Source organism: Homarus americanus, unplaced genomic scaffold, assembly GCF_018991925.1.
Source record: "Homarus americanus isolate GMGI-L3 unplaced genomic scaffold, GMGI_Hamer_2.0 scaffold30535, whole genome shotgun sequence".
NCBI lineage: Eukaryota > Metazoa > Arthropoda > Malacostraca > Decapoda > Nephropidae > Homarus > Homarus americanus.
The window spans coordinates 7,003,801-7,015,891 of NW_024732440.1; the positions used below are offsets into that span (position 1 = coordinate 7,003,801).

General features: G+C 44.8%; 1 long non-coding RNA gene across 2 annotated transcripts in view; it reads right to left on the reverse strand.

Moving 5' to 3' along the window:
* Nucleotides 1-1,291: 1,291 nt before the first annotated feature.
* LOC121868795 overlaps nt 1,292-12,091 on the reverse strand; it is a 171,827-nt gene continuing 161,027 nt past the window's right edge. For both annotated transcript variants that reach the window (XR_006089451.1, XR_006089452.1), the window contains exon 3: nt 1,292-1,344. This is a non-coding gene — a long non-coding RNA (uncharacterized LOC121868795). The remainder of the gene's footprint in view (nt 1,345-12,091) is intronic.

A 12,091-nucleotide genomic window follows, 5' to 3' on the forward strand; every position in this document is an offset into this window, starting at 1 on the left:
TCGGTGGTGGCGAAGTCCTCAGGCGGTCTCTCTCTCTCTCTCTCTCTCTCTCTCTCTCTCTCTCTCTCTCTCTCTCTCTCTCTCACACAAGAGTCAAGTTGGTCGGGAACACAAGAGGCTGGTGAGAGTCTCCTCCAACCATTTTTTTTATTTTTTTTTTTGCTTCTATAATTAAACGTCTCATACTTTCACCCGTTATCAGTCGAGTCGCTTCCTAGTTAACTGTTTTGCAAGTGCGTGCTGGTGCTTGAGTGAGTGTTAGTGCTTGAGCGCGTGCTGGTGCTTGAGTGAGTGTTAGTGCTTGAGTGCGTGCTGGTGCTTGAGTGAGTGTTAGTGCTTGAGTGCGTACTGGTGCTTGAGTGAAAGTTAGTGCTTGAGTGCGTGCTGGTGCTTGAGTGAGTGTTAGTGCTTGAGTGTTAGTGTTTGAATGTTCGGTGGTGCTTCAGTGAGTGTTAATGTTTGCGTGAGTGTTAGTACTTGCTGGTGCTTGAGTGAGAGTTAATGCTAGAGTATAAGTTGATGTTTGTGTGAGTGTTAGAGTGCGTGGTGATGGTGTAAATCTCTGCATGTACAAGCGAATGTACCAGTGTATATATCTACACGTATATATGAGAGAATATGTATGTAATTAATGTGTAAATACATAAGTCAAATACACGTTAGTATGCGAGTGCCATGCGAGCATATGTGCATAAGTTCACACACACACACACACACACACACACACACACACACACACACACACACACACACACACACACACACACACACACACACACACACACACACACACACACACACACACACACACACACACACACACACACACACACACACACACACACACACACACACACACACACACACACACACATAAAAAGACAATATATAACGTGTGGCGGGTGACGCTAACACGGCAAATTACCCGCCTACAACCTTGCCTCCACCATAACTAAAACTATTACAACTTTTAAATCACAACCATCTCTTATCACACCCACAAATTACAACTAACTCACCTCACAATAACATCAGTATATAGTAATCTTACCTCACAAAGATATGTCACATCAACTTGTTACGGGTTCAACTTCCTTCATTGCAACACCTAACTTACTCAACTTATCACAGCATCACGTTAACACAACCCTAACCTAACCTGTATCCCATGAGGTCTTAACACAACTTAAATTTATATATCTAAACTGGAACTAACGTGAGGGAGACGAAAGAGACTTAAAAGATAATAATAATAATAATAATAATAGTAAAACAAAACTTGACCATCGACTTACCTGCTCGACTCTCACTGTCGGCCGGTTTAACTTGAATCGGGCGGTTCATCTGAAAGGTAGCGAGAGAGCAACGTGAGTATATAGAATAGTGTTGACCCAGGTGGACTGGTTCATTAGTAAGTCTGTTCAGGCCACCTACAGTAAACTATTCTATTCCGGAACACGGGGTGGGTGGAGGGCGTGGGGGGGGGGGAGCGGGAACTTTGTCTCTGACGCCCCCTGCCACGAATTTAAAAATGCATAATGTGAAGAGCAAAGTGTTGTAACAGGAATGGGGGTAATCACGTTTTTTCCTCAGTGTATATAAGGTTAAGAGGCTTTTTACCCAGCCTGCATGAAGGCACATAATGGATAATGAGCTCAAGGGAAAATATTACACAGCAAGGAGCCAGTTGCCTCCTCGTGTAGGTATACGTCCCAACCAAGTCCAGCAACACGGTGAAGGAGAGTTAATATTTGGACAGGTACAGTTAAGTAACACGGTGAGTGGGGGGGGGGGATAATACTTAGACAGGTACATTTAAATAACACGGTGAGTGGGGATAATATTTAGAAAGGCACAGTAAGTCAAGGAACACGGCGGGGCGGGGCGGGCTAATATTTGGGTAGCACAGCTTAAATTAATGGCCAAGTTTAGCGCCCGGGGAAAGAAAAACAAAACTACACACTCTTCTGACTCGGGGAACGTTAATGCAGGCCAAACAAGTTTTTAATATAAACAAATTGACACGCCGAGTTAAAAAAAAAATCCGGCAAACTGAACTAAAAACATTTTAGCGTCGGCAAATTTTTTTAATGCAAGAAGGTGGTGCTATTTTTTCTGACCTTTAGAGTAAAGTTATGAAATTATTATAAAAAAAAGTCACACATATCAGCGTGAACGATGAAGTAATCAAATCAAATAGTAGGCTGCATTTTGTTATGTGGCTCCGATATATTTAATTTATTTAATTTGGATTCGTGTGCCGTTGGGGCTGGGGTTTTTTACCGGCCATATTGACGTCAGGCCGTGCTGTCAGCCAGAGCTCTCATCAAAAGTATTTATTAGCTTTTTCATTAGAGAAACATTTAATAATACAAATTGCAACATATTTTACCAATAAAACTCTGCACTCAACCTAACATAATGGATGAGGTAATCATGATAATTTATGTGTTTGTTCGTATGTTTTACTCTTCAAACAAAAATATTTGCAGTCTGGGCAAATATCTGAGTACAGGCGGTTATTTGGGTGACCTTGATAATTATTTTTGGTGTGTGTGTGTGTGTGTGTAAAGCACGAAAAAAAAATTCCTTCCTCCCTAACACTCCTCCCGTCGTGTGAGTGTGAGCTAAGAGGGAGAGAAGCAGCACCAGGAACGGGAGGAGGTACTCTGGCGTGTTTGAGAGTGCAGGCTGAGGCGCACCACCACTCACACCCAGCCATCACCAACTCCATCCTCCAACTCTACAGCACTATAGTCAACTTTAAACTTACCCGCCTCCCGCTGCACAACTTTAAAGTTACAATGTGTCCCGCGTCCAACCAACTCCGTCCTTTCAGAAGTTACTTGGAGCATGACTAGCAATGATATTTAATCACGGCGATAACTCGAGGCGGGCGGGGGGGGTATCACCGACGTTCCGCGCGGATATATCTTCCGTCCGCCTTGCTTCGCCCGTGTACGACTCGGTCCATCGTGCCGTCGCTACCCCGATGAGCACCACAGAACAACGCCCTACGTCCTAGATGTCTTCCAATGAACGAGGTAGTTTGGCAGTGAACGATGCAACGCGATTAAAAGCGGGCAGGTTTCAGTGTGAGGCCAGCCGGGTGAAATGACCAGGCGCCGGATCGCTTAGTATCGCCGGGCCCTCGCCAAGCCAGATACACTATCGGCTACACGCGTCGGGCCCCCGGAGTGCACTACATCTTCGGGTTCACGGTTTGGTATTCAATTTCTCCGATGCCAAATTTACTATTCATGGCTTTACGATTCCGTGCTCGATATTCCGGGGGCGTCAGCAGTCGGATAAACCCCCCCCCCCCATTAAATGTGTTTTAATTGTCGTGCGCTAACCTGTTACTGTAACGCACAAAAGAACATTCAAATGACATGGCAAAACTGGATGAGGGGGAAGGGAGGAGAGGGGAAGGGGAGGAAGAGGAAGGGGGAGGGGGGAAAGGAGAAAGACATGAGAGAAAGGGAAAATGACAGGGAAAGAGGGAAAAAGACATGAGGAAACTGTTGCAGAGGACAAGAGAGAGAGATCACAGCCATCACCCGTGTACACATACCCTGATAGGTTCCTGTAGTCACGCACACTCCTATAAATAGAGAGTCAAGAGCAATGCCCACACGCACACCCATTCTCGTTCATCACACACACACACACACACACACACACACACACACACACACACACACACACACAGAACTTACAAGCCAATATAACAGAAATGACATAACCTACAATACTACCACACCTAAAAAAAAAAACACAAATATTAAATAAATATCGAACACAACAACATAGATTGACTTAAGACACAAACAACAGCATCAACATCAGTATTCAAATTACCTTTACTAGATAAATTCACGTACAGCAAGACCAAAATTAACGTTAAGAAAAAAAAAATCCATGTTAATTCTTGTCCATCCCCACCCAACGAAACCCCACCCCACCTCACCCGACCTCACCCACCCCGCCTACCTGGTATATAGTTAGCTTTATCTAGTTTAAGGCAACAAAGTCTCAGTGTAATTTTTTTATTGTGTTTGTGGACTGGTATATTTTTGTGCTTCAAGTCCACCGGTTAGGTTCACTTCTCTTTGTTTAGACTCACTATTTAGTTAGGCTCACTACTCTTTGGTTAGGCTCATTACTCTTTCGTTAGGCTCACTACTCTTTGGTTAAGCTCATTTCTCTTTGGTTAGGCTCACTAGTCTCTCGCTACGGAGGAATATTCATCACCGGAACCTTTGAGACTCTGAAGACCGGGGAGGGAGAAAAAAAAGTATGGTTGGTTGAGGCAAGCAAGAGGCAGTAAGCGAGGCTCCCTCCTGCATTTGCCAGCGTTTGATTTGCCTTGTGTGCCGGAGTCACTCTTTCCGATTGGTTTGCTTTTAATTTGCAATGAATAAAACAGTCTCTTTGAAGTGAATGGACGCCTATTCTTAATTACATACCTGAGGCCCAACCTACCTACACAATACTCGAGCCTCTGTTTATTTTCTACTTAGTTTTTTTCTCTTCATTTCTCTCCTACAGTTTGTTCTACTAACTGTATACTTCACATTAAGGTTTAATTAATTATTACCTGTAAGGCTCTGACAGTCTGCTACACGCGAAGGTTAATGAACAAAAATATAAAAACTGATGAATAATAAACCATGATGAGGTTATTTATTTATTACTCAAAACTCTATTAAAAAGTCACTTCTTATATCACCAACATAACCCGTACACGTTTAATACCACGGCTGAATATCAAAATTACACCAAGAAATAAACATGGAAAGACATTCGTACGACATCTAAGCTTCAGTTCAAAAACACCAAATAAAAAAATTCTATAAAAAAAACAAGATACTACAGATGACTAAAGATAATCATTTTCTTACGTTACTTAACATTCCTATTACCATCTACCTGTGAGTCAGACTGGGCATGTGAGCGTGTGTCAGTTCTTTACACACCGTCAAAGAAAAAAAAGCCGCGTTTCACTTACCGTACCTTATATTCTGAAACCCATAATGAAGAATTTGGGTAAACTTTCTCGTTTAGACTCCCACCTTGAACTTTCGTTGTCACTTTATCCAAATTCTTCGCCAGGAGTCCCGGAACATAACGCTAGTGGGTGTAACACGATTTATTTTCTTGTCTGTACATTCTAATGGTTGAGACCAAAGTACTGTATCAGGTACATTGTGTGTGTATGTTCCAGTATAGTATGTGTAATCACTTTGTATTTGCAATTTCATATAGGAATACTGTGTATGCGAATAGGCAGTTACACATACAAACATACATATTCATACACATACCATATACTGCACATGAGCATATGTACATTTGCATACAGATGAATACAAAAAAGGAGTAATATTACGACCCTCAACACACACAACCCTCAACACAAAACTCCACCGTGATAAGACTGCCTACAATATCCCAGGAGTTAACAGTGGAGACGACAACACAACACCTCAACTTACTCTGCCCTGCCCTGCCCTGCCCTCTCCTACCCAACAAGGGGTCAACATTGGAGGCAGGAAGGAGTTCAGCTCACCACCACTACTGCCGGGGGTATTGGCCAATGGAGTCATGGCGGTGAAAATAGCCGGTGATATCTGGGTGTTTATTTTCACGGCAGAGAGGGGAAGGTTCGCCTCACGCCTGCCCTCCTCCCCTTACCTTCATGCTCCCTTGAGTCTGCCTGTCCGTATGTAACTATGCATGCATGTACAGTATGTGTGTGTGTGTGTGTGTGTGTGTGTGTGTGTGTTTTTGTTTGTTTCTGTGCTTATATAACTGCATAAATCTTCGTAACTATGTATGTATGTATGTATGTATGTATGTATGTATGTATGTATTGACTCCTTCACCTCCAACAACCTCTTAAATCCTACTCAATATTTACTCCTCTTTCTCTCTACTTCTCATACACTCCTCCCCTTCTCTCTTACCGTCATCCAAGCCCATCTACTCTCCTCTCCTCCCTCACAACCAACCCTCATCCACAACCAACCCACATCCACAACCAACCCACATCCACATCCCACCTATTTACCCTCTATCATTCCCATCCACTCCTTCACCTACCCACATTAATTTTCTCTCTCCACTTTCCTCCCTCTATCCTATCCACACCACCGCCTATTCACCTCTCATTCCATTTCTCCTGTCCATTCCATCCATCGCTGTACCCCGTCAACCTTCCCCCTTCCATCACGTGCCAACCTACTGTACAATACCGACCCCTCCCCTTCCCTTCCCTGTCCTCCTGCCGCTGCTGTTTCTTCCCTATCACGACTGTTAAACAAGACAGCTACATATTGAGGTACTACACTCCAACAGGGGCCAGCCACGACGACCACAACACCATTTCAAGTGAAGGAGACAGAAAAGAAAAAACCACTAAATGGAGAAAATAAAGGGAAGTAGGAAGAGAGAGAACGAGAGATGAGGAATGAAACAAAGAAAGGGAGAGAGAGTGGTTTGTGGGGGGTATGAATGGGAGGAGGGGTACTGAGATGAAGGGGGGAGGAAGGGAGGTGTCGAGTACTGAGGCATTATGTGTATCAGGGGCAGAATGGTAAGCTGTACGTTGTTTTGGAGAATGGTTCTGATATAATTTTAAGTATCACACCCACACACACACACATGCCCATCCACCCACCCACACCCACCCACCTACGCCCACCCACGCAAGAAAAATAACCCACTGACTACACTCAACACGCCCGCAATAATTCAGCCGTGGAGGAAGGTGATTAATGTGGTCACGTCAAGAGGCCCACCGTGCAATAATGGGGACGACTGTTGCATATTTTCACCACCCGACCTCGACCTGTTGTTGCAAGGATGTGGCTGTTGCATCGTTCCAGCCGTGACCTTGACCTATGATGAGACGGGGATGTGGTTCGTAACAGGTTAGTGTAGTAGTGATGGTGGACTTAGTTATCATGGACCAGCTGATGAAAGAAAGACGGATGGACGGACGTCGAATATTGATTCCATAATAATAATAATAATAATAATAATAATAATAATAATAATAATAATAATAATAATAATAATAATATCAACAATTTCATTAAAACAATAACAGCAAAAACAATAACAGCAGCTGCAATAACGATAACAACACGAGAAAAAATAAAAAGATTAACACAATAACAAAAATAAAAGCAACAACAGCATTAACACAAGAATAACTCACAAAGATCAATAACCGAAATAACAACAAAAACAACAATAACCTTAACAATAATATAAGCCCTAAATTAATAAATATAAAGAGAGAGATAAGATATAAAACGTGAAGAGCAGAAGAAGAACGGGAAGGAGGGTCAGTCATTGAGGAGAAGATAAACGGGGCCATGGGATAACGACCCTCATGAACGGATGGCCACAAGGTCGTCTTTACTTAATGCCTTTATGGGAGCTGCTTCACGCTAACTTGGTCATCAATGGAGAGTGGATAATATTTATCAATCACAGGGAAGATAACGCCGGGTGAGTCACGGCCCCATGATACTGTGAGAGAGAGAGAGAGAGAGAGAGAGAGAGAGAGAGAGAGAGAGAGACTGACTCGGGCCTGCCAGCTTCATACGTGTTCCTCGGTAAAGAGCTTAATGTACATACAGTAGAGTAGCAGGGAGGGAGGGAGGGAAGGATTGAGGGAGGGAGGGAGGGAAGGATTGACGGAGGGAAGGGACGGAGGGAGGGAGAGATTGAAAAGGAGGGGAGGGAGCGAGGGAGCGAGGGAGGGAGGGATAGAGATGGGGGAGAGATGAGGGTTGAGACGGAGGGGAGAGGACGGGAGGTAAGAAGGGAGGAGCATCATTGACGTGGGAAAGGGGGGAAAGGAGAGAGATGTCAACAGGGGAAGCAATAGTAGGAGGAGGAGGAGCGTTGACAGGGTGAGAGGTAAGAAGGGAGAAGAGTTGACAGGGAGGGAGGGAGGGAGGGAGAATCACCCATGTAGAAAATGTATTCATAGAGGTATACTGTACAGCGTGTGGGGTTGGCAGGGGAGGTGATGGGCCACGCAGGGTTGACAGGGAAGGAGGTACTAGTAAGTCACCCCAGAATTTATGTTACCAGTACACCCCCCCCCTCCCTTGATCTTACCCTGTCACACACCCTGCCAACACTAACGCCCCTTTACCACGACCATTACCTTCTTCTGCAGTGGGATTTCAATGTTATGATTTATGTGGTATAATAATCATTCCTGATCTACTAACATTCTCCATTCACCCAGTAAATACTTGGCCTTTCATCATCAACAACATTTATGATAATACTAACAGGTCAACTACTATACTGCCTCTCTATCCTCCTCCCTCCTCCCTTCCCTCCACTACCCTCCCTCCCTCAACTACTCCTCCCTCTACCACCCCTCCCTCCCTCCACTACCTCTTCTACCTCCTCCTACTACTCTCCCTTCCCTCTACTACCCTCCTCCCTCCCTTCCTCCCCTCGACGCAAATCTCCGAGAAGGATTTTAATTCCAAAACTAAATTGTTGGGAGTTACTCTAGGCCGAGCACACAGCGTTTAACTTCCAGGGAGTATTGTTAGAAACTTTGCGGAGAAAAAATTAAATTCAGATATTTTTTCCATCCACCAGTTGAGAGTCAGTCGCTGGTGGTGGTGGTGGTGATATTAGCGGTGATTGTCTCCATCCATTGATAACCTTTATAAACCTTCGTCAAATAAGCTTCGTTAAGTAGTAATGTAATTATTCTTTTTTTAGTTAGCAGTTGTTGTTTGGTGTGTGTGTATGTGTGTGTGTGTGTGTGTGTGTGTGTGTATGTGTGTGTGTACAACCCTACATCGCCTGTATGAACGTTTGTTGTGATTGCCATACCCTTAGGTTCATACCTGTCTCGGTACACACGGGGACTGACAACAAAGAACCAGAACTAGGGCGCGAATTCCCGAAAACCCTATTCATTAAGTTTGTCCTATAAATGTCGCTACGTGAAAGGTATCCAGTTGAAACAAGACACTCGAGCGTGAATCTATGACGTTCAATGCGTTGTTTTAGTAACTTAACGTAAAGCTAGCCAGGTAAATGCATTCTAACGTCTTCAGTAGCGAGGAAAATTTACCGTACGAAGTTTTAAGAATCAAGACCATAGATTCTGGATAAGGCTTCATCACGCCCTGTTATTAACGATCACGTACAGTACACTCGCTACAGAAAGTATCTGCCTGGTGGGGTCCGTTGAATGTCAGAATGAACACTGCGACTCCTGTTGTCTCGGTAGGGTTGTCAACATCCTTCGTCCGTTGTGTCATATTGTCTAGCAAAAAAACTTTGCAGCGAGTGTACGTCTAGTTACAGTAAACTGGCAATTCAGTAAGATAAGACAGTTACCCCACACAGTCACTGGAGACAGTCAAGCACTACAGGTTGAGATTCACGAGGCAGTGGGTACAGGGGATGGGACGACCTTTTAACCTGATCCCGATTATCCCAGCGCCCACGGGATTTGTCTCGCCGCTGGGACTCCTGCTGGGATCAACTCCAACGACATAATCTCAGTTCCGCCCTCTACTGATACTCTTAGTGTGCTTGTGTTATCAAAAGGGTAAAATATTACAAGAACCAAGAGACCGATGTTTTTCTGGCCGGCCATCACACCTCCCAACACACACTACTGCAACATTTGTACTGGACGGATATCTGTCCTCCTGTACTGACCTAAATCAACCAAAAACAGTTCTTACGTAGGTAGCACGGAAGGTCGAGTCTTGAGGACACATTAAAGCACCTACAAGAAACAAGAGATTTCTGGGTACCTGATATATTAAGTGGCTGATAAAGAAGGAAACACTGATGTTAATGGAAGAGAGACCGAGACTGTTGACTCTCTACAATATAGTAGTGTGGTCGCCTCCCCAATGAACTGGTCATGGGCTTCGATTCCTGACCGGCGTGCATGACAGAGATCCCTCACTGTCGACCCATTGTGTGCTGGTAGAGGGCAGTGGGCGAGTATCCTGCCAGGGAGGTGGTGTAACCCACGAGTTGTTGAATGATAAGAATCAGTGGATCAACAACTGTCTGGCTGCTCTGTATCATACCGGAAAATGTACATAAAATAAATAACTTCTAACATTATTAAAAATAATTCTCGGTAAATATAAAATAATAAATAATGTAACGATGACTAATGACGTCCACTAACTTCCAACCAACGCCCAACAAGACCTCCTTCCCCCCCTCCGCCCATCCCCGCCACGGAACGGGAATCAATTTAATTCGCCGCGCCTTCCAGTTGAGAATAGTTCAATAGTTAGTAATTTGGACCAATTAGAGAGACGAAGGTGGTCGTTGACTGTGTGATGTCCCGGCCATTACCACACTGGATGTCGCCAATATTACACCAGCACCAATATTACACCTTGTCAGTATTATATTCACTCTAATAAAACCATGAACGCTAAAACTACATTATATATTATTACACCTCGATAACATTACAGCCGTTTCATTATACCATACAGGTATATAACACTCAAGCGATATATGACAACTCCATATAAACCCTCGCCAACATTACATCCACGCTAACGTAAATCTTCACCAAATTCTGAAGGTCTGCGTATACATTTATTGGATTCACAACTACGGCCAAATCAAGTGAAGGTTCAATAAAACTCAACGTCTGTGTTAGAGTCACATTAAGAGCAACACCTCACGACTCATAACAGCTGACTCAACCCGCCCCCCCACCTCACCCCACTCAGTCACGACCTAAAAAAAACCTCCCTCTCAGAATACCTGCTCGTGGACACACCAGGGGGCGGTCACCTGCTGGGGGAAGCTATTGGTTGGTGTTCATTGTGTCTTCTTTGTTAAGGACACCTACTGTTTACGTCATAATTCCGTCACTAACACGACGTCATCACCAGCAGGTCATGACGTCACCACCTCGCCACCAACATTATGACGTCATCACCTCGTCACCAGTATATACATGACGTCATCACCTCGTCACCAGTATATACATGACGTCATCACCTCGTCACCAGTATATCATGACGTCATCAACTCGTCACCAGCGTACATCAGGGCCACCCATCTCTACCCCACCCCACTAATGCTAAAAAAAAGTCACTTGATACTTGCCCAGTGAAGTTGTACCGGATACCACTTTATCTACAGAAATTTAAATACCAGTAGCGTGGTATTATTCTAAGTGGTCATATTCACCGTAAGAGACACTAGCTACTCCTATTGAAATATAAGTGGAGCTGTACCCCTCCACTTGTACTCTTGCACCTTCAGGAGTACACCATACCCCCACACACACATGGTACAAGGACGTAGTACCGAGGGCGTCCTATGGCAGGAGTCCTTCATCTAGACATCCTACACCACTCCTTTCATTACCATGAGGCGAAACTCAACGGACCTTAACCTGAGAGAGAGAGAGAGAGAGAGAGAGTGGGAAGAATAATGAAAACGTAAAAGAAACGTACGGTATATAAGGGAGGCTAAAGAAGGGGAGGAAAAGACAGGGGAGAGAAAGGTAGAGAGGGGAGAAAAAACTTAGGAGTACAGGTTCTGGGGGAGGAGGGAGGGAGGGAGGGAGGAGGAGGAGGAGGAGAGGAGGAGAGGAGGGAGGGAGGAGGGAGGGAGGAAAAGGAGGAGGAGGAAGTTGTCATTGACCCAGGGTGTGCGGACAGCTGAAGGGTAGAGAGGTTGGGGTGGAGAGGAGAAGATAACATGGGAATGGGGGAAGGGGAGGGAAGGATGGGAGGAGGAGGGGGAGGAGGGTGGGAGAAGGGACAGGAAGGGGAATGGATTCGATGCAGATTCTGGGGTAGCTCCCAGGGGTAGGGGTGAGTGAAGGTCGTAATCCAAGGGAGGGGGAGGGGAGAGGGGAGGAGGGAGAGGGGAGAGGGAGGAAGGGATTATATCAAGCAGAACACACACACACACACGACCCCGGTACATGAAGGGAGAGGGGAGCTGGCTATGAGGAAGGAAGTTAGGCAAAACACGGCAGATGGGGAAGGTTACACACCACACCACACACACACACACAGAGATAAACATACCACCT